This window comes from Taudactylus pleione, unplaced genomic scaffold (genome assembly GCF_031769625.1).
Source record: "Taudactylus pleione unplaced genomic scaffold, aTauple2 ptg000172l, whole genome shotgun sequence".
Lineage (NCBI taxonomy): Eukaryota > Metazoa > Chordata > Amphibia > Anura > Myobatrachidae > Taudactylus > Taudactylus pleione.
In genome coordinates, this window is record NW_028284574.1 from 1,216,008 (window position 1) to 1,240,600 (window position 24,593).

General features: G+C 43.1%; 1 long non-coding RNA gene across 1 annotated transcript in view; it reads left to right on the forward strand.

Moving 5' to 3' along the window:
• Nucleotides 1-24,048, forward strand: part of LOC148521219 (uncharacterized) — a 41,148-nt gene extending 17,100 nt beyond the window's left edge. Inside the window, exon 3 of the long non-coding RNA XR_015878850.1 lies at nt 23,965-24,048. This is a non-coding gene — a long non-coding RNA (uncharacterized LOC148521219). The remainder of the gene's footprint in view (nt 1-23,964) is intronic.
• Nucleotides 24,049-24,593: the final 545 nt, after the last annotated feature.

Genomic DNA, 24,593 nt, shown 5'->3' on the forward strand with positions numbered 1-24,593 from the left:
ACATCTCCAACTGACGGTGGCTTGTCTGCAGATGCACGGGTGGTTAATAAATTGGAGGAAGTCATCTCTGATCCCATCTCAGCAGATGGTCCATCTGGGGGCCCTCCTAGACTCTCATCAGCAGCGGATCTTTCTAACTCCAGAAAAGGTATCTTCCCTACAGTTGCGGATACGCATTTGCCTGGATTGTGCCAGTCTTTCGGTACACTCGGCAATGAGAGTGCTGGGTTCCAGGGTGTCGGCATTCGATATGGTGGAATTTGCCCAGTTTCACTCCAGGCCTCTGCAGAGGCTGATTCTAGCAAACTGGAATGGGTTGCCTCACCGGATCCGGTCACAGACCCTGGTGCTATCTCCGGATGTACGACAGTCCCTGAATTGGTGGCTTTAAACAGCTCACCTCCTCGAGGTTCGCCCCTTTTGGATCCCGGACTGGGTTCGGCTCACGACAGATGCCAGTCTTCGGGGTTGGGGGGCGGTGACAGGCTCCTTGTCACTTCAGGGTCGTTGGACAGCGGAGGAAGCGGCTCTCCCCATCAATGTTCTGGAACTAAGAGCCGTGTACAGGGCTCTGCAGTTGGCCGGCACCACTCTTCACGGAAGGGCGGTGCAAGTGCAGTCAGACAACGCCACCACGGTGGCGTACATCAATCACCAGGGAGGAACTCGCAGCCGGGCTGCGATGGCAGAAGTGTCTCACATCCTAACCTGGGCGGAGTGCCACTTTCCAGCGATCTCTGCAGTCTTCATTCCCGGAATCCTCAATTGGGAGGCAGACTTCCTCAGCCGTTACGACGTGCATCCAGGGGAATGGTCGCTTCATCCAGAGGTATTCCAACTACTCATGGACAAGTAGGGACTGCCGGAGATGGACTTGATGGCCTCTCGTCACAATCACAAGTTGCCCGTGTACAGGTCAAGGACAAGGGACGACGGCGCCAGTCTGGTGGACGCTCTGTAGGTCAGATGGACGTTTCAGCTGGCATATCTGTTTCCTCCGATATCCCTTCTGCCTTGGGTCCTGCGCAAGTTCTAGCAGGACGGAGGCACTCTGGTACTGGTGGCCCCAGCGTGGCCAAGACGTCCGTGGTACTCCAACCTACAGAGTCTGTCCATCGACGTTCCGTACCTTCCTCCTCAGCGGCAGGACTTGTTGTCTCAGGGGCCCTACCTTTACCCGGATCTGGGTCGTCTGTCTTTGACGGCGTGGCTCTTGAGACAGCCGTCTTAAGGTCCCGGGGCTTTTCTAGTTCCGTTATTTCCACCATGCTGAGGGCACGCAAGCCTGCTTCTGCAAGGATTTACCATAGAGTGTGGCACACGTACTTTCAGTGGTGTGAGTCCAGAAACTTATGATCCTCAGGTATTCAGAGTTTCAAGGATTCTGGCTTTTCTTCAGTCGGGTTTGGACTTAGGTTTACGCCTTTCCTCTCTGAAGGTGCACGTGTCTGCTTTATCGGTTTGGTACCAACGTAGAATTGCTATGTTACCGGACGTACAGACTTTTTTTCCGGGGTGTTCTCAGGATTCTCCTGGCTATTGCTTCAGCAAGGAGGGTTTCCGAGTTGGGGGCACTTTCATGTAGTCCCCCCTTCTTAATTATTTTCTACAGGACAGAGCAGGGCTTCGCACTCGTCCTGAGTGTTTACCTAAGGTTGTCTCTAAGTTCCATATCAATCAGGAACTGGTGGTCCCAGCCTTTCAGTCCCCTGATCTTACAGCAGGGGAGACTTCGTTGGACATTGTCCGTGCTCTCAGAGTTTATGTTGATCGGACTGCTTCTGTTCGAAAGTCCGACTCCTTGTTTGTCCTCTTTGGTTTTCATAAGAGGGGTCGGCCTGCCAACAACCAGACTTTGGCCCGTTGGTTTTGTTCTGTTATTAGGGAGGCTTAGATACGAGAGCATTTACCTGTTCCAGCCTCTGTTAAGGCTCATTCCACTCGTTCTGTGGGCCCATCTTGGGCTGCTAAACGTGGTGCCTCAGCTGTTCAGCTGTGTAAGGCAGCCACTTGGTCTTCGGTTCAAACGTTTCTAAGATTTTATGCGTTTGACACCTTTGCCTCTCAGGATGCATCCTTCGGGCGCAGGATTCTCCTTTCTGCACAGGAGCGTCCCCGCCCTTAGTTGAACTGCTTTGGGACATCCCCAAGGTCAACCCTGTGGACCCCCTATGGACCCTGAAGTAGAAAACAAGAGATATGGTAAGAACTTACCTTTGTTATCTCTGTTTCTACGAAGTCCATAGGGTCCACAGGGCGCCCGCCCTGACGCACCTGGCTTCTAATGGGCTGTGTGGCTGGTCACCGGTATTTCCGTCTCCTTTTTCTGTGAGTATGGTTTCTTGTGTGTTCCAGTCTTCCTTCTCTCTGTTCCATATTCTCCTCCGGCCTAGGCTGCTTACCAACTGAGGTGCCTGTGGCTCGGGGGCGGGGTATAGAGGAGGACCCAAGTGCATCCTGGGAGCTAAAAGCTTAACTGTGTGGTGCCCATGGATCCTGATCCAGCTATATCCCCAAGGTCAACCCTGTGGACCCTATGGACTTCGTAGAAACAGAGATAACAAAGGTAAGTTCTTACCATATCTCTTGTTATAATATAATCCTAGATTGGTGTCTAGTTAGGTAATAACACTAGACAGCGGTCAGTGTTGCCTAAAGACGTTACTGGTCGGGCGTTATCCCGCTGACTGCCCACGATACACAGCAAGCTATTACAGCCTAAATACTCACCTGAACAACCACTCTTACCTGATAATATTTTGCTCATCTCCCCAGTGATATTGCATATAGCCGGTACCGTTTGAATTTTCAAACAAGAAGGACCATATAATTTGCCTTCTTTCCTCCTCCTTTTGTGATCGGGCATTTAACTTTTGCTTTTTAGCTCTGTTATATTTCTTATCACAGCACAGGAGCTAATTCCTCTGCACCGCACACCCGCTTAGGAGGTTTATTTACTTTGCTTACCATGCTTTTGGGAGAATTCTTTTCCTTAATATATATGCATATATATGTCAATATTTCCGGCATTGCTATCAAAGGGGAAGGGCAGCAATATCAATATTATTGATATATTATACATTGTTACTTATTAATGTATAAACAACAGGTTCAGTGTGTATTTATTTACGTGCATGATCTAATTATTGACTAACACAGTTGGTCTCTGTGAATTTACAGTCTCAAATATGAAGTATTGATATTTTCATATGTGCCGCTAAAAACTCTTAATATTGAGACTTCTTGTGTAGATCTACTCAACACATGTGATCATCAAGGGACCATTATACATATGGAAATTGTCTTCCGCACTCTCTCATCAGCCTGCCTCTTGTACCTACTGACAGCAGAGGTGCTCTTTTGCTTCCTTCCTACCAGCTGCCAAACCCCGTTCTCTCATCCCGTGTCCTCTGGTTACATGACACAGTGACAGCAGAAACGGGGGAGACAAATGTCTGGGCCCCTTTTTGGAACAACTATCAGGAGCGTATATACTTCTGTATAAAACGTTAACTTACAATAACTGCATGCAACTTATTTCCCAATTTAGGTGACACAGTGATTAAAAGATTTTGATACATGTATATTGAGCATCATGTATTAAGTTTATTCATAGCCATTTAAGTTTGCATGCATCCGATGATCCATGGACTTCGCCTATTAACACCACTTAGGTGCTGTTTAATAATATGATTTTTTTATCAACAGATTATAAATAACAAACGTCTGTTGATGCCTGTGTTAGAATCAATGCAGAAATTTACACTATTACCTTGGTATGGTGATTCTTTTCATGCCTGTCTATGTGAGCAATTGTTTGGTGATTTTTTATGCTCACTTATGTGAGCAAATGTTTGGCTGTATGTGACATCAGGAGATCTCATCCTAGTTACATACCTATATTTGACAATTTAGTCGATTGAATTTCTAGTACCTTACTATTATTTACACTGAGGTGCCTGTGGCTCGGGGGCGGGGTATAGAGGAGGACCCAAGTGCATCCTGGGAGCTAAAAGCTTAACTGTGTGGTGCCCATGGATCCTGATCCAGCTATATCCCCAAGGTCAACCCTGTGGACCCCCTATGGACCCTGAAGTAGAAATTTATATTTTGCCTACCAGATCATCGCACTACCGGTGCCACTACCCATTATAGGGAGAATCAACAACATCATGGTTACTGTTTCACTTACCATCTCTTGGATATCTTACCCAACTCTAAATAAATGTGCAGGTTGTCATTCATACTGTAATCATACTGGCCTCTACCAACTAGACATTAGGCCATTCTACCCTATATATCTATATGTTAACATATTTGCTATTCTCATAGCTGTCCAAATATTTACTTAATTACTATTGTGTATCTACCTAAAAGAGACAATATGGTATACACATTCAGAGCATCTCATTATCCTTGATGAAACAATCTCTTTCACCAGTTTTGAGTCAATTTAGCAAATCAGATAATCACTCTCTATGCGGGGGGGTATATAATGAACCACTCCCCTCACATACTTCACTGATGTGAACAAGCCTTACTTACAAGGCGAAACGTACGTCATCACCCATTGCCTCAGAGATCTGACCAGCCGGGCACCATCCCGCTGACTGCCGTGAGTATGGAACATGCAGTCACAGCCGCTCGATCTTAAGAAATCACCTACTACACAGTGATCGGGCCAGCCGGGCATTATCCCGCTGACTACCGTGAGTACGGAGTGCGCAGTCACAGCCGCTCGATCCTGAAAAGATCACCCACTGCCTAAAGACGTTACTGGTCGGGCGTTATCCCGCTGTCTGCCCACGATACACAGCAAGCTATTACAGCCTAAATACTCACCTGAACAACCACTCTTACCTGATAATATTTTGCTCATCTCCCCAGTGATATAAAGGGGAAGGGCAGCAATATCAATATTATTGATATATTATACATTGTTACTTATTAATGTATAAACAACAGGTTCAGTGTGTATTTATTTACGTGCATGATCTAATTATTGACTAACACAGTTGGTCTCTGTGAATTTACAGTCTCAAATATGAAGTATTGATATTTTCATATGTGCCGCTAAAAACTCTTAATATTGAGACTTCTTGTGTAGGTCTACTCAACACATGTGATCATCAAGGGACCATTATACATATGGAAATTGTCTTCCGCACTCTCTCATCAGCCTGCCTCTTGTACCTACCCTGCAATGTCAATTGATATCAGGGGAGTGACAATTTGTGCCCACTGATAGCAGAGGTGCTCTTTTGCTTCCTTCCTACCAGCTGCCAAACCCCGTTCTCTCATCCCGTGTCCTCTGGTTACATGACACAGTGACAGCAGAAACGGGGGAGACAAATGTCTGGGCCCCTTTTTGGAACAACTATCAGGAGCGTATATACTTCTGTATAAAACGTTAACTTACAATAACTGCATGCAACTTATTTCCCAATTTAGGTGACACAGTGATTAAAAGATTTTGATACATGTATATTGAGCATCATGTATTAAGTTTATTCATAGCCATTTAAGTTTGCATGCATCCGATGATCCATGGACTTCGTCTATTAACACCACGTAGGTGCTGTTTAATAATATGATTTTTTTATCAACAGATTATAAATAACAAACGTCTGTTGATGCCTGTGTTAGAATCAATGCAGAAATTTACACTATTACCTGGGTATGGTGATTCTTTTCATGCCTGTCTATGTGAGCAATTGTTTGGTGATTTTTTTATGCTCACTTATGTGAGCAAATGTTTGGCTGTATGTGACATCAGGAGATCTCTTCCTAGTTACATACCTATATTTGACAATTTAGTCGATTGAATTTCTAGTACCTTACTATTATTCGCCTGAAGTTAAGCTTATTTCAGCTTAGCTCATTTTCACATCATTTAATAGTGCTATATGCACAATCTGTTCCACCTATCTGAGCGATATTGTGGACGAAATATATTATATATTCTTTTGTGTTGTATGTTGTATGTCATGTACTGTTGATTATCTACTGTTTTATATTTATATTTAGTCACATTAAAAGTTAAGTTTTAGTATCACTAGTTTTACTACTGATACAACAATTGAGTGCCCCCAACATAGAGTCTTCTTTTCTTTCTCTACACATTTACATACTTTGTATCTTTCTGACTCAGGGGAGCACCGCCAACTCAAAAATCGAAATTCTCTTTATCATTGAATACTATTATTACTATATAAGTTGGTCCAAAGAGGTATATACCACCCATCCTACGTGTGTAGTTTGTATACACCCAGGAGGTCTACAATATTACCCTTTTTCTGTTTTTTCCTGTGCGGGCTCTAAAGATATTTTGCCTTGTTTATAGCTATACTGAGAAGATATTAGATCTAGACACCATAGTGAGAACTTAAAAAAGAGTATCACCACAAATATATGAAACTAGTCTAAAAAATATAATTATTAAAATCTTATGTCAGGTGCTACATTCCTTTTCTAGGCACTGAGGCTCAGGCTGCAGCCCTCCCCTGTAGGTACAGACCACTCAGCTTGAATCTTTCCTTATTTATATGATGGTTTCTCTACAACAGGGAACCTCTGAAGAAATTGAGCCTCCCTGGGCAGACAGTGTTTTCAGTCAGTATTCAATATTCATTTAGGAGATCACATGGTCAGTAAGATGCCTGGTTGTGTAGAAATATAACCAATGGCATCATCATCATTCATCAGAGGTGTAACCATAATACATAGTAACAGAGGTTTTGGGGAAGGGCAAAATGTGAACCCCCCTGTTCTAACAATTTTATATTATTGAGCTGTAATTGCTATTTTGGTATCATTTGTATCAGTAATATGTAGGGATGTGTGCCGGACCATTTTTGCCGGATTTTAATTTGGTTCTAATTCGTCATCCGGATTTGGATTTGCCAAACTGCGGTGACTGGCTTTGAATTTGGATTTGGATTTTTTTACAAAAATTGACAAAAAAAAGCTAAAATCACATAAATTGGGCTTTTTTTTCTTCCTAGAGTATTATTAACCTCGCTAACATTAATTTCCAGTCATTTACAGTCATTTTAGACCACCTCACAGTTTAAATTATAGTTTTCACCATTATTGGCCAAAGGTTGCAGTGAGCTGACTGGTTACCAAGCGACAGAACAGCGGCACAGACACCACAGATTAAAGCACATCTATGACACATTGCCACACAGCAGTGGCTGAAATGAAAGGTAGTGCAAGATGGAATGGTCCTTGGGCCTTCCCACCCACCCAGTGGAGTATGGCCAGCAGACTCACAGTACTTGTATACACAGTGGGCTACGGCCCAAGCAGTCACAGTGCATAATCTTATTCACATTACTCCGCACATAGTGCCCGATTCACATTACACCATAAAGTATCTATTTATATTACAACACACAGTAGTGCCCCTTTTACACAATGCCCACATTAGTGACCCTTATACACAAAGCCCACAGTAGTAATGCCCCTTATACAATGCTCACAGTAGTAGTGCCCCTTATACAATGCCCACAGCAATAGTGTCCCTTACACAATGCCCCCAGCAGTGGTGTCCCTTACACAATGTCCTAAGTAGTTGTGCGCCTATATGGAGTGCCCTCAGTAGTATGCCCTCATTATTAGTAGTGCCCCTAGTAGTATCTCCCTAGTAGTAGTGCCTGTAGTAGTATGCCCCCACTAGTGGTTCCCCTAGTAGTATGCCCCCATTACAAGTGCCCCTAGTAGTATGCCCCCAGTAGTAGTTCCCCCAGTAGTTGTGCCCCCATTAGAAGTGCCCCCAGTAGTTGTGCCCCTTGTAGTATGCCATTAGAAGTACCCCCAGTAGTTGTGCCCCTTGAGGTATGCCCACAGTAGTTGTGCCCCTGGTATTATGCCCCCAGTAGTTGTGCCCCTTGTATTATGCCCCCAGTAGTTGCGCCACTTGTATTATGCCCTCAGTAGCGCCGTCTTACACAGAAAAAAAAAACATACCTGAATCCCCGCTCCTGCTTGTGACTGCAGCCGTCCGCTCCTCTCTCCCATCACCCACATCGGGGGGAGCTGGCTCCAGCCGGCTTCCTCCAGGAACACAGCTGCCAATGAGAGTCTGGCTGCTATTACAAACACACAGCTGCCGCTGGTCTGACCTACACTAGAGGAGCCCTGACGTTGGATTCTCTTGCGTGAATCCAACATTCTCTCGCGTGAACCCAACATCAGGAGGCCGCCGTCTGGCCCCAAATGGGGATCCGAGTCAGGCGGGGAACACCCGAACAGGGACCGGGTAGACTCGGATCCCCTATGTTCGGAGCAGTTCGGATTCCACAGAATCCAAACCACTCATCTCTAATAATATGTTCTGTTTTTGAATTGGTGTGTTATTGCAGATTACTGTGGCCCAGTCTTTTTTTATAATCCTGCCTGTTGTTTATAATCTCCAGCCCCTTCCCCCCAGCCTCATCTCTCCTGTGTCTCTCCAGCCTCATCCCCCAGTGTCTCTTCAGTAGCCTCATAATTCACTTGTGTCTCCCCAGTTCCAGCTCCCCCGTGTACCTCCAGAAGCCTTCCCCCACCCCCATGTTTTCTCCAGCAGCCTCATCTACATTTCTTTCCAGCAGCCTCATTCCCATGTATCTCTCCAGTAGTCTCATCTTCTGATTTGTCTCTCCAGCAGCCTCATTAGCCCTGCATCTCTTCAGTAACCTCAATCACCCTGTATTTCTCCAGAAACATCATCTCTCAGCCCCCATGATCCAGCATCTTCAACCATGTACGGCTATCCTACAGCCTTGTCTCCCTGTGGCTATTTTGCAGCCTAATCCCTCTGTGGCTATCCTGAAGTCTCATTCCTTCCCTGTGGCTATCCAAGAGTCACATTTCTATTGTGCTTATCCAGTGGCCACATGCCCCCTGTAGCTATCAGCAGCCACATGCCTCCTATGGCTATCCAATAGCCACACTCCCCCGTGGCTATCCAGCAGCCTCATCCCCCCATGGCTGTCCAATAGCCACACTCCCCCATGGTTATCCAATAGATACATCCCCCTGTGGCTCTCCAGCTGCCTTATCCCCATTGTGGCTATCCAGCAGCCAGGTCTTCAGTGGGCTGAGCTATAGTCAGATAGCTGCCTGTCAACAGCCTCTGGTACTACAGGGCCCAAAGTCTTTAATGATAAACTGTGCTCAGGGATATCATTGTACTACCCTGCAAAAAAAAAGATAATAATATCAAAAGGAAAATTAACTTTTGTTTTACATGTGGCCATGTGCTTTCTCCTTTCTCTTTCTCTATTACATAATATGGTCCTGTTGTTCCTTTGTTTGGTGGAATTACAGACAAGTCACTCTATCATCAGCCTGTGTATACTGAATTCAGCAGATTTCTTGATTCCTAGGTCATCCTCATTTACATAAAACCTAAAATTACACCTATAGTTATAGAGCATACACACGGTCAGATTTGTCAGATCTGTCAGATGAACGATTGAACGATTTTACCAAAAATTTGAACGATTTGAACGATTTTTGACTGCAATAAAATGAATGGAATCGTCCAAGTCTGACTGCAAACACATCAGATCTCAGTTATCGTTATCTGACCATCGGGAATGCGCATCGTTCAAATCGTTCATCTGACAGATATGTCAGATATGTCAGATTTTCCATCAGATATGAAAGATTGAACGATTTTTAAAAAAAATCTGACTATGGGCCTGATTCAGAGCCACTCGTAAGCGGCCGCTCGTTCGCTCCGAGCGATGTTCGCACAACTGCGCATGCGTATGGGTTGTAATGCACATGCGTGAACCAGTCATTGCGGTCGGAAATTGTGTGCTCGCAAAATAGCGAATGCCTGCTAATTTGAGTGACAGAATGAGGCGTTTGTGGGTGGTAACAGGGGAAGGTGCTTGAAAACGGGGAGTGGAGATCCGAATGCAGGCGTGCCAAACGGTCAAAACGGGCGTTTTAAGGGTGTGCATAATTAACAAAGCAGCGTCATCAACCACGTCACTTGGTTGTCTCTTAGCCTGAACTGCTCGCATGATTGCGGTAAGAAAATGCTACCACAAGCACTGCGAGCAGTTCATACGCCTTTCGATGTACTCGATTAATCTAATAAATAGCGGAGATGACGTAGGATGCGAGCGGCCAGGGGGCGTTTTTTAAAAAATAGCGAGCGCATGTTTCGTTCGCTCGTTCAGACATAGAGGCGTCAACAGACCGCAAAGAGCGAGCGCTCAATTTAAATAGCCGGCCCCTTTTTCTGAACGAGCGAGCACAAATAGCGTCCGGCTCTGAATCATCCCCTATTTGTATGCTCCATTAGAGTTTTCTTTTTGGTTTCTATGTGGTGACTGATCACAGAGGGTTACCTTCCTGTGAATACCCATAAGTAACAGGTACATGACTATTCCACAATACAAAAATACATTGGTTAGATCAAAATAACTAGTTTAGAGACTGTTAATGTCTCCCATCATACTATAAAAATAGGAAGGGGGGAGTTAGTAGTAAGTAGGTCTACTAATTTACCATTGTATTGGGTGGGGGGTATCTAAAAGTAGTATTGTACTGAGTGTTTTTCCAGGATGTTGAAGGGGCTGGGGGGGATCACCAAGATCCCAGCACTATTATGTGGAAAATAGTCAAACTCAGACTCTAATTAAAAATACTTCACATCAGTAACATTCATATTTATAAATTCGTATAATTTAGCAATTTAACCGTGGACTCAATTATAGATGAATTATCATAAGGAGAGTATGAGTTATAGAAAAGGTATCCTAGGGGTTACAAGATCCTGGTCTGCTGTCCAGTGTCAGCAATGTACATTTTTGCTGGACACAACAGTTTGATGAACATGGTTTTATATGCACAATGCATCACGCTGGCACTCTGCAAAACACAGCATTGTTGTTTAGTAAGAGTTTATTGATTGTTTTTGCTGTGATGCTGCGGTTATAAGATTATCTGAGTTCACTAAGAGGGCACCTAAATCTCAATATATTTTACAGACTGTAGCTGCATATTTAACAAAATACAACCTACTCAGAAACTATGAATAGTTATTAAGCTTTTTTTATTTTGATGCATTGTTTTCGAATTAGAACATAGGAAATATTAAGTGAAAGACGTTATATTATTTCTTAAAGGAAATCTGCCTTTCCTCAAGGCTTGAACCGCCTTAGTATCTATTGCTGTGTTTTATTTAATACTGAAAGTATTAGCAGTAAATTTACTAAAGGTTAATTTTAATTGATTTGAATTTATTAAAAATCAATATAAATCGATCAACATCGATGTGTTTCAGGGGCTAAATTACACATTTACTAACACACTTAGAAATCAATATTTAAAAAATGTCTGTTGGTGAATGTGTGATTTATCCCCTGAAAGAAAACATCGATGTTGATCGATTTAGATTTATTTATGATCAATTAGAATCAATTACAATCGACCTTTAGTAAATTTACCACTTATAGGGCTCTATTTATTAACATTATTTTTACTAAAATAAAGTAAAAAAGGGTGTTTTCACACCCCTTTCACATTATTTTAGTATCACCTATAGTTATTACAGGGCAATTGGAGTAGAATTCGTAAAATTCTACTCCAACCCCTAAGTATCACTTATTTTTAGTAAACAGATCGCATTTCCCATTATTGCAATGGGAAATGTGATCCGACCAAAGTTACTAAAAATAAATTGTGAAAAAAATACCTAGTGAGGCCCTGTGATAATAACGCCATCTGGAGGTGGCGTTATCCAGGGTCTTCCCCGGTTACCGGACTCCTGCTCCGCTCTAATGGGGAGAGCAGAGCCGGGAGTCGGTCCCAGTAATCAGCTGTGTGGTCAGCTGATTACTGTAAAAAAAGAAAAAAAAATGTAAAAATATTTTTTTTACTTACCTGACTCTAGGGACCGGTGATCGGGCCTCCGGTGATGTCTACCCTCCGGTCAGCTGGTCTCCCATAATGCACTGCGGCCCGGTCATCAGGTGATCTGGTCCCAGTGCAGTATGGAATATCACCTGACCGAACGCATGGAGGACATCACCGGAGGCCCAGATCATGCAGGTAAGTGCTATTAAGGGAGGGGGGAGAGGGGCTTCGCGGGGGGTCCATGATCGTGGGGGTGGGGCTTAGCACCGCTGGGCGGGGCTTAGCGCCGTGGGGGTAGCAGTGGCGGCCAGTCGGCGCATGCGCGGGCACATTGTCATGGTATTTTTTGCAAAAATACAGTGAGTAGTGTGCGGAGGGGATTCGCAGGGACAGAGCTTTCTCGCAAGCTCTGGGCCTGATTCAGAGCCGCTCGTAAGCGGCCGCTCGTTTGCTCCGAGCGATGTTCGCACATCTGCGCATGCGTATGGGTCGTAATGCGCATGCGCCAATTTGAGTGACAGAATGAGGCGTTTGTGGGTGGTAACAGGGGAAGGTGCTTGAAAATGGATAGTGGAGATCTGAATGCAGGCGTGCCAAACGGTCAAAACGGGCGTTTTAAGGGTGTGCATAATTAACAAAGCAGCGTCATCAACCACGTCACTTGGTTGTTTCTTAGCCTGAACTGTTCGCATGATTGCGGTAGGAAAATCCTACCACAAGCACTGCAAGGAGTTCTATGTACTCGATTAATCAAATAAATAGCGGAGATGACGTAGGATGCGAGCGGCCAGGGGGCGTCTTTACAAAATAGCAAGCGCATATTTCGTTCGCTCACTCAGACATAGAGGCGTCAACAGACCGCAAAGAGCGAACGCTCAATTTAAATAGCTGGCCCCTTTTTCTGAACAAGCGAGCGCAAATAGCTTCCGGCTCTGAATCAGGCCCTCTGTCCCTGCAAGGGATTTGTAGTAAATCCCTGTGATATTGCAATGTGAATTCAGTTGATAATACTACAATCTGCATTCAATATGCGGATTGTAGTAAATAGAGCCCATAGTTAAAGTAATTACTCAGTTAAGCTAAATTGCGCTGGAATTTCACACAAATAAAAATCTTGTAGCCAAACAGGTCAAGTCAGAAAAGTTCCAATGACACAATTTATAATACTGTACTTGTAAATTCCACAGTCCAAATATCTCTTTAGTAAGTCTTTGAATAGAGCCGGTGCAACAATGGGGTCAGTTCATTTTACTCTGTAGGGTTCTTAAAGTATAATAACGCAAATGTGCAGGCAGAGAAAAAATCATTGGGGATTTCAAAGCGGAATAAAAATTATATGGGGAATTCCCTATGGAACTCTTTATGCCCCTATACAACCAGTATAAAGCATGAGTTACTGAACCTACTGTAATTGCAGAATGAAGCAATTATTCAGTGGAAAGGCTTTGAAAATGTAACTTGGTTCTACTGAAGATATCTCTCTCTCTCTACAAAGCCCTTCTCTGGTGTACATCTGCAAGTCCAAATGTGCAAGGACTGAAACAACCACTGTCAGCGTCCATAGATGCTGAAATACCTATTGGTGCATCTTTAGATGTACCAAAATGTGCACCAGCCTTAAGACATGTGCAAGTTTATTTATCCAAGTATGACCTCTTATGTGAGCTGTTGAGCATCTCTGTAAGCATCCACTTTCACTGACACGTCCGTGACACTCCCATAGAAGGCCCATAAGATGGACAATCTCGATGCATGCCCTAAGCCACCTCCCAGTCACCTACCAGGAACTCACACTACATTTTTAAAATATTTTGGAGCCTGTGCATCTCAATCAGAACTCTGGGCGGGATGCACCAACACCAAAAATGTGGTCATACCTCTGAAAGTACAGTTTTTGGAGGAATGACCGCTTCCCCATATGCACCAAGCTTCAAAAACTTTCCAGAGCTTGGACCTGATAGGCAAATCCATCTATAGATAGTGTTGACTAATTGTAACCTAACAGCTTTTTTTCTAGCTTTCCCTGAGAGGGATCCAATAGGATCCCTCCGAGGGTCGCCCTGTGCTCAAGCATACGCAAAAGGTCTCCTGTGTCATAAACCCAGAAGTCCTTAAATCGCAAAGGATAGCTCATATTGGGAGAGCAATTTTAGCTGCAATTGTGCAAGCATACGGCGTTACTAAACGGCGCTATGCTTGTGAATAGTGGAGGGATGCAAAATCACTCCACTGTGTCCAACATTGGCAGTGCATGAGACTTTGGGGTATATTTACTAAAGTTATAGTCTTTAGAAATTGAGATGTTGCCCATAGCAACCAATTAGATTCACTTAACTAGCACCTTCTAGAAGATCATAGCTAGAATCTGATTGGTTGCTATAGGCAACATTCCACTTCTAAAAACTTTCACTTTAGTAAATATACCCCTTAGAAGCAGGCCCAATGGGCCTGAATCAGATGTGTAGGCAGATGCGGCTGAGGGTGCGCCATTTGCTGCATCTGCTTCTTTTTGATAATGCTGCAAATAATATTCTTCCTACTGAGATGCCCACTGGCTGCAGCGCTAATCCGTCTTGGTGCTTCTTTAGATGCACCATCAGGCGCATCATCGAAGCTTGCACCAGTCCTATGGCAGACTGCCTCTGCAAGTTTTCCTAATTAATACTATGCATATATAATTAAAAATAAAATAAAATGTTATAGCTCACGGCTTGTTTTATTATTATTATTGTTATTATTATTATTATTATTATTATTATTATTATTATTATATATTAAATTGTATGTAGTCAGGAAGCCAGCGGACGAAATGCTGATCGCCGGCTTCCCATCAGTGAAAGCCCGGCATGGGACTAATGATAGGCATCTAAATACCAATGCCTATCATTAGCCCCACACCGAAATCCTGACGCCCGCCATACCGAACGTAGGAAAGCCGGCCATCAGGAGCTGTTAGCCGCGTGGGGGAGGATTAGGTTTAGGGACTCCTGGGGGGACTTAGGGTTAGGCACCCCCCGTGGGAGGGTTATGGTTAGGCTAAGAGAAGGGAGAGTTAGCATCAGGTACCCCCGGGGGGAGGTTAGAGTAAGGCACCCCCCCAGGAGGGTTAGGTTTAGGGTGCAGAGAGGGGGATTGGGTTTAGGCACCCCTGGGGGGAGATTAGTCTTAGGCATTAGGGGGTATGTTAGGCTTAGGCACCACTAAGGGAGGATTAGGGTTAGGGGAGGAGAGGGGTAGAGATAGGGTTAATACCCTGTCGGGATCGCCATCTGCCAGCCTTCCGGCATCGGTATTTCATCCACCGGTCTTAGGTCCGATGGTATAACATACAACATACCGATTCCATATTAAACTACCAATCACCAAATGAGTGCTTATACCCAAACAATGGAGATAAAATAAAATGGGGGAGGCATTACTGTTGTGATTAGAGGTTACCTGAAGCCTAAATCTGCCCCGGTTGCAGAGGGGGATGCATCTTGAGGTATCAACCTGTTCAGCATTCATATATAGGGGCATATTCAATTAGCCGTGAAAAGTCCCGTACTTTTCGCATGGTGTACTTTTCGCTGACATCGCTGGATTTCAATGCGAAAATGTATCACGCGCGACCCCACGTATTCAATTACAAATCGGCGAAAACAGGACCCGGCGAAACTGTAATATGCAAAAAGTGCTTTCAGATTTGGGGAAATCAGCCTGACACCCCCCAAAAGATGCAATGCCATTGGGGTTCATTCTAGTTACCCCCGAATAGGCCTGCTGAAGGTATTTGGGGTACTTAAATGGCCTCAATAGCTGCTATTTAGCTTCTTTGCAGAAGTGGTGAAGAATAGCATTTAGCAGAATGTGGTTCATTACCTCTGCGTACTCACTCATCACTGCGTATGTGCTACCTCCAATCCATGGCCTGAACCTGTGCTGCTGTCTGCTGGATTTTTGCAAGTTACTGCTGCTTCATCTACTCTGCAGTTTTGCGTTGTGATCAGACTCCAGTCTTAGCATCACAGCTCCTGGCCTAATTTTGGGACTCTCTACTCACCATAACATCGGCACCACTATCGATGGTGGTTGTTGAATCTGAGGGTTCACTCTTTGGGTGGGATGTACTAAGCATCCCATCTGCGATGCTGTACATCCCGCCTGTCTTCAGGTACATAAGAACAGCTGTCCTTTGCAATGGCTCCGGTCAGAGGGACTTCCTGTTTTAACACCCGGAAGTCCCTCTTCCATCCTTCTGCGCACGTATAATGTCCTTCTGCGAGGATAACAAATATAATACGTGCTAGTCTTATAGTAAATAGTTTAAAGCATACTTGTATAAATTCATTAAATGTCCATTGAACTCAAGAGTTTAGTACTTAAAAAACTGTCAACTATACTTATTAGGAACAGGACTCTAAGGTTGCCATATCATCTCAAATGTTTCTCTTCTAAACAAATTCTGAACCTGATTATTTATTTGTTTTGCATAGGGCATACTACATGCCTACTCTCCCGATTTGGCTGGGAGCCTCTCGAAAATCAGGTGCCACTCCCGGCTCCCTGTAAAAGTAGCCAAGCCTCCCGGTCCCTCCAGTCCCCCCTTGCATTGCAGCCACAAACACCCACAGTGGGGGGGCTGAAGACGCGATTCGCACTGAATCGCGTCATCATGAGCCCGCCCACTGCTTCACAATGCCGGAAATCTTGCCGTTTAATGTGCCCGGCCGCACCACTCTATGCTCCATGCTAAGCTGACTTGGCTGCTCCCTCCCAGAGGGGGCAGCCAGGATGTCAGCAAGTATGGCATAGTGACATTGTGCAAAAAGAAAAAAAGTGACAGGTGTGGTATGAAATGTCTACAATCAGAATGTCAGCACCAGAATGACAACATGAGCTGAGTTTAGGTCAATCAATAACAACCAATACAAATATATTATGTAAGACTTGGGGGGTATAAATGGCAAAATTATTAAATATATTGCATAAGGGGTGGGGCGAGGTTGGGAGGGGTGGGGTGACACTGGCAGAAAACAAAATAAATGAGAATATTAGCTTAAATATATTTTTTATTGCATGCTTGTTTAAATGAGTAAACAGGAATGGGTGGCAGACAAAAGAAAGAAATCTATTCCCAGGGGCGTATGTAATAGCTGGCAACTTCCAGACGCTACGGGAACACCTGCGAGTCTTCCTGTATTTTTAAAGCTGCATTCATTTTAAATGCAAAACTAAGCTTGTTTTGCTTTTAAAATGATTGCCGCTTTTAAAAATATGAGAAAACTCGCAGGAGATCCCGCAGCGGCTAGAAGTTGCCAGCTATTACAGTACATAAACCCCCTATGTCTATTTCTAAAAATGGTGATGAATTCTTGTAGGAGATGCACTATATAATAAATATGGTAGATGCAAAATAAAACTAATGCATTCTCTTATTGGACACTCACAGGTTGGCAGGTTGGCATTCTATATCCTAAGTAACATAAATGTTCGAATAACAGTTTTTTTGAGACCGTGAATGGACATATAATAAAAAGAATTTTTAATTAATTCATTAAAATATCGCAATGAAGCAGAAGACTATAGCGTGAAAATGTGATAACTGATAAATGTTAAAAATAACAGTTACTGGGGAGGGGGCACTGATACACTCTCTCTCTATCTCTTCTTTCGCTCTCATCTAGGGTGCCAAACTGTCTAGCTATGGCTCTGAATATTGTGTACAAACTTTCCCATGACAAATAAAATGAGACTGAATTAGCCCTATTCAGTTATAAAAATGATCAGGTACAATCACGGTGAACGTCTTATTAAACAAAGTGGCATGGGCTTTCAGATGTAAGAAGTGCTTTCACTCAGAAGGGGTTTGCAGGTAATATAACAAATGCTTTAAGGCCAATAAGAGAGATTTATCTAAAGTACTGTATGAATGGGTAGAGTTTTGGAGGGAGAAATAAAATCCTTGCTGCTGAGTAGAGATGACCAAAATCAAAAACTGTTCCCTGGTTGATAGTTGGCTCATTTATAATTTGGTCTCAAAATTTTGTTAATTTTGCCAGGGGAACTTTTTCTTAAGTGTACTACTTCAAGCTATATATTCTGTGTAATCTGCATTTATAAATGCTGTGTGAAGTGGCCATTCCCAAGAATGGCAAGATAAAAGCAGATCTGGCATTATTGGAACTTCATATCTCTATGAAACTGTTTATTTGTGTTTGCTTAAAATCACTGCAACTTTGCCTATCACTGCTGCTGAGTGTGAAATGAAGTAGATAGAGATGGATTTAATATTATTATTATTATTATTTATTTATATGGTGCTCAGCACCTTATAAAGGACATAGAGACCTATTCATGATGTTAATTATCAAGGTCCAGACACCAATAATTAACATTTTAACTTCATAAATTCATCATTGCTCTGGCGCGGTGACAGCTGATGCAAAACTGCGAACAGCTTCACTGCTTCTTTTCGGAGCAGTGACGGGACCTACAGTGTGAGCAGTGACCTACAGGTCAGGCATACGCACAAGAGCCCCGACGTCCGGCGGAAAGAGCTGGACAGGGGCGGAGGTATCCAAAAGGATCACTCTTCGCAACCCGGACCTCCTTCCCATAGGAAAGGAGTGGGTTGCGAGCCCTGAGTAGGAGCATTCGCCATCTGAAGATGTCGAATGCTCCCGCGTTCAAGCTCTGGAAATATTACATTTGCAAAGCTTTATGAATTCTGTCCCAATACTAGTGTATGGGGGCAGCGGGCCTTTCCACCAGAGGAAGGTAAGCATTTGTATGAGGAGATGGTGGTCCACCGTGTCAAAGCAGCAGAAAGTTAGGGGATAATGATTTTAAAAAGGTAATTGCTGACTTCAGTGAGGACAGTTTCTGTGAAGTTGAGAGGGCAAAATCCAGATTGAAATGGATCAAGCAAGGTATGGGAGTAAAGAAAGGTTGTAAGACAGTTGTAGCCAATATGCTCAAGGAGTTTAGAGGCAAATGAGAGACGAGAGTTGGGGCGGTAGAAAGAGATAGTGTCAGGATCAAGGGTGGGTTTTTTGAGGAAGGGGGAGACAAGGACATGTTTAAAGGAGTGAATGGGGTGCTGAGGGTCTGGCGGGATGCGATGTCCTGACATATGGAGTCAATTTTAGGTGTAAAGTGGGTGGCAAAGTGAAGAGCAGAGAGTGAGGAGGGGAGGTTAGATGGGGCTGTAGAAGAGGAAGTTGAAAGTGGTAATAATAATGGGGGTTGGTTGATTGAGAGGAGATACGATTCTTAAAATATGACTGTTTAAAGAGGGAGAGAGCAGCACTGTAGGTTGAGAGAATAAATTTGATATGGAGAAAGTCTGCATTCGAGCCCAATTTCTGACATTGTCGCTTGGTGGTTTGTGAACACTTTGCAGGTATCTGTTGCATTTGGAATGCCAAGATTGAGGTCTGGACTTGCGATGGTGAGTAAGGACCATCGGAGCAACAGAGTCAAGAGCAGTAAGGGAGACATTGTATAGGGGAAATGGCTTGGTCAATGCAGGAGAGAGACACAATGGGGGAGAGAATTGAGTTGAACAGGGAGGATAGGCATACAGTGTAGACAGCCTCAAGATTATGCTTAATGATGGTAGCCCTGAGAGAAAGAGGTGGAGAAGGAGTGAGATATAAGTTAAAAGAGAGAATATGATGGTCAGAGATGGGGAAATGTTGAGTGAAGACCAGATCAAGTGAATTGGAGGTTTGAAATTTGATGAATATGCTCACAGTAATAATTTGTGCTTTCAAATTTGCAGCTCAAAGTTTGCCATTCTCATTTACTGTAAGTTTCATTATTTAATGCTAGTGAGATTTGTATGCCATTTGGATTCAAATTACCCTTTTTCTATCACTATTAAATATATTTTATTAATTAAAACAAACTTTGAACACTACAGTGTTTTAAGTTTGACGTTTGAAGTTCGTCATTCGTGTTTCACATTTACTATCTTTACAAAAAAAAAACACCAAATATGAGAGATGTGCCGTGTTTTGGTTTCAGCTCTAAATCAGCATTGTGTTTTGGTTTTAGCAAGGCGCTCCGGGCAGCTGTACACGCGGTATGGTGCCTGTCTGTAGCATCCAAAGGATCCTCGCTACAGGGTGCCTTTCCAGGTGCCCTGCTTGCCAGAAGCAAGGTTCCTTGGGGATGTGATGATGCCACCCACAAAGCACTGCGCTCTGTGCAGCGGCACCAGTTGTACACCCCTAGTTACGGCCCTGCATTTAGCACACATAAATCCAATATTGGCCTGCCCTAACATAGTTAACTATGGTTGAAAATCAGCTATTATAAGAAAAGATGTATGCAACTATGAGATTATTATGGTAACTGGAACTCCTGTATGTACTCTATATAAACTTAGTATGTGCTGCTGGGCAAGTGTGGCGTGTTCTCCAATTGCCTATTTCGCTTGCCATGTTTACTTTCTTTTTACCAGATGGATTGTCCAAAGGCCTTTGCCTATCGTCCCTGAGGGGTCAGGTGTCGGCCTTGTCTGTATTTTTTCAGAGACGTCTGGCGTCCATACCAGACGTCAGAACTTTCATGCAAGCAGTATTGCATGACCAGCCACCTTATGTTTCACCAGTCCCGCCTTGGGACCTTAATTTAGTTTTGGCTGCTCTTCAGCGGGCTCCTTTTGAGCCACTTGAGAAGGTGGAATTAAGATGGTTAACTTGGAAAGTAGCTTTTTTTTGGCAATTGCCTCAGATCACAGAGTTTCGGAGTTGTCAGCTTTGTCAGCTAGCTTTCCCCTTTTGATTTTTCATAAGGATCAAGCACTCGGCCATCCTTTATTCATAAGGTGATTTCAAGATTTCACATAAATCAGGAGATTGTGCTTCCAGTATTGCATTCACCTGATCCAGAGAGTTCTGTCCGGTTTCTGGATGTGGTACAAGCACTCAGAATATATGGGGATAGGACTTCTGTCTTGCGTAAGACAGACAGGCTGTTAGTACTTTATGACGTCCATAAAAGAGGCTGGCCAGCTTCTAAGCAGTCTATTGCTCGTTGGATTACTTCCACTATCAGGCAGGTCTATATAGCCTTGGGTGAGTCAGTACCTGATCACATTTGCGCACATTTGACTTGGGCTGTGAGTGCTTCTTGGGCAGCTGGGCAGGGTGCCTCGATTGAGCAGTTGTGCAGGGTGGTCACCTGGTCCTCAGTGCACACATTTACCAAATTTTATCGGTTCCACACATTTGTCGCTAAAGATGCGAGTTTTGCTTGCAAGGTTTTGCGTACAGCATTGCATGTGTGTAATCCCACTCCCTCTTAAGGCTTGTATGGGGAAGTCCCAGCGTTAGTGCATCCCAGATTGGACGAGGAAACAAGATTCTTGGTTACTCACCTTAGAATCAATTCCTCTGGGTCCATCTGGGAATCATGGAGCTCCCTCCCTGATGTGTGTGATGGAATCTTATGCTCATCTCTTATTCTTCTCCTTTGGCTCTGATAGTCAGATAACTGGAGAGCTAGAAAAAGGGGAGGGTATATATGTAAAAACCTCACATCAAAATTTTTCCTACTGTTAACATTTGAAAAACTCTGAAATTAATTTGAACAATTCCTCTTTAACTCTCCTATCAGCTGATGATCTATACCAAACCTAGATCTTATAGCTTATTGTGTATTTTCAATTACCTTATCTAATTCATACTTCAAATTTTACTAACGAAAAGCTTCTGCTTCCCAGCAGGTTGCTGGTGCAAATTTAAAATACATCTACAGTCAGTGTAAAGCTCAGCATGCTGGGTGCCCTTTTCAATTTTCACCTGCAACCCTCCGGGAAGCAGCCCTTTGTCCCAAACCAAGAACTAAATTTGGAGAGACACTGATTCTCTGTCGAATTAAGGACATGGCTATATTTAATAATTTGAATCATCATAAAGGGTGGCAAGAAAACACCAGGGCCATAGAAAACATTTTCAAATCGCACAAATTGAGGATGTATACCTGAAACCACCTGGGAACCACTCCAACCTTTCACACAGCACAGGACTCTTCCCTCAGGAGGTGCCCTGCTCTCACCCCTGAGATGGAGGCAAAAATGGCTCTGGATCAAGGGCAAATGTCTTACAACCACTCTAGCGCTTGGTATGGTAACATATGACTGGTGTTTTCCCACCTAGCTGCACCATGCCATTTATCTTTATATACAGATCATTTTAGTCTCAGTGTAGTGTAATAGTGTATAGTATAAGTTTAGTTTACCTTCACATGCTAATAATTCTTCTTTCTAATGCACCAACAATGAGCAAGTGGCATCCCAATCAAATTAACAGCAATGTACAAACTACAGTACTGGCACTTCTAAGATGGTAGAAAAATCATAATAGTTAAAAGTCTGGATTCCTGGTAAATTAGAAACAAGTCCACATACAGTATCTACACTTTCCATCCCTTCAGATTATCTAATGCCATGCAATTTCAATATGGTTTATTAATTCTCAGAATAAAGAACATTACTAATTATTTTGCATTCTATTGCGACATCTGCATCTGTCCATGTTCAGCCAACTCTTACTGTATAAGTAGATATTTGTTCTGTAGGAAACTATGATAACTTGCAGTAATTTATAGGCAAACATGTAAAACCGTGCACAAGAAGGCAAAAAAACATCACAAATACGCAATTTAATGTGCACCAAACACCGGCATTTTTCCTGTGACTTAAATGGTCCCCAGAGTCTTTGCTCATTGAAGTGTTTACGAGCGTTGATTATATATAAAACTTCTGACAGAAGTAGAGAAGGGAAAGCTGGGAGAATGTGTGAATCAATTTATTTGTAATTTATAAAATGTGTACATTTTTGGTTTCTGTAAGTAGACAGAACTGAAAGGCTTTGGCTTTAATGGTTTATAGGAGATCAAGAACTTAACCTTAAGGACTTCTGTGGGAAAAGCAATAATCATAGGCCCATTTGCCGTTGCTTCTTTCGGAACAAGCAAATCCACTCATTCAATGCAGATAAAAAGGATAAAGATGTCGTTGGGTGACATGCTGCTGTGAGGAACTTGAATGTTCATTACCGAGTCATCAGACTGCGGAATCGATTTCATTTTCACAGAGTTTATAGCAGTTCAAAGCTTGGTTAGCTTTAGTCTTTCAGTACTTACTTTGTGTTCCTAGCCAGACATCAAAGAAGGGGAGGTATTAGAGGAGGTCAAAAAAGCACTTGCAAAAAAAGACATTTGGGAACAGATGCATTTAAATTCTAATAACATCAATAAATGTGTATATACAAACATATTTATTCTTCTATTGATGCTATGATTACAGTTATTGTGAAATAACTATCTGAAACGTTCACCTATTTTTTTACTTTGAGATTTCTTATGTGTGTGAAAGAAGACTGATGTAATAAACAGTTTTCCCATCTTTATCTGCTCTTTGTAATGTAAGATAACAAGTCAGATTAGATAGATACAGTAGATAGATAGATAGATAGATAGATAGATAGATAGATAGAGTATGCAGTCGGGATGCCGACGGTCTAAATCACAACCGTCGGCATCCCGGCTGTCTAATCCCAGCAAGGGTCTATGACAGGCATTGAAATCCTGACACCTGTCATTTTACCTACGCCGGGAGCCCGACGCCAGGCATCCCGGTTGAAGGTAAGCCGGACGCCCAACGTGGACAGCCGCTTTTAGGTTATGGGATCCCAGTTGGGACTTAGGGTTAGGCAGCCCTCCGGGAGAGTTAGGGTTAGGCTGGGGAATGGGGAGTTAGGTTTAGGCACTTAGAGGGGGGTTAGGATTAGGCACTTTGGGGGGAGGATGGGTTATGCATCCCTAAGGGAGGGTTAGGGTTAGGGGGGATTAGGTTAATTTGTACTTACCTTAGCTGCTGTCAGGATCTTCACCTCTGCCGGGCTTCCACTGTCGGGATTTGAACCGCCGGCAAATCATACCGATCCCCATGAGACAATAATAGATATTTAATTATAAACCGTTATTTACATAGTGCACACAAATTATGCCCCAGTGGATCTTATAATCTATATACCTATTATACTACACACAAACACAGCACAGTTATTTTTTTTCTCAGAAGCCAATTAACATTCCCTGTTTTAAAAGTTTGCGAGGAAACTGGAGCACCTGAAGGAAACCCATGGAAACACAAGAAGAACATACAAACTGCACACATACAGTACACAGCCTTGGTCAAGAATTGAACTAATGACCTCAGTGCTGTAAGGCAGTAATGCTATCCACTATGCGAAAGAAAGAAAGAAAGAAAGAAAGAAAGAAAGAAAGAAAGAAAGAAAGAAAGAAAGAAAGAAAGAAAAGATATGGAATCGGTGGCACTTTATATATTAACAATGAACATTGATATTACAAGACCATTATATCAAAATGAAACAGCTGGTGCATTGTACTAATAGAAGCCATTTAAAGTCATAGCCATATTAAGGCTTATCATTGTGTTGCAATGGGGATTCAAACATTTTCAATCTTTGTTGTGCAAAGTGAGACAAGAAAGTGCTTGATCTACACATCATGGTTGACAGAAGGTCTTCTAACTTATATGTATTTTTTTTCATCTCCTGCTTGGTCTATGATGAAAAAAAGACTGCAATGAAACCAAATGTTATCCTATCCTTAGTCTGAATGACTGAATGTTGCCAGTCTTACATTGTGTGTCATTAACACCTGCAGTCTTGGCAATCTCTCTCTAATACCTCTAGGATTCCTTTTTTTCTTCT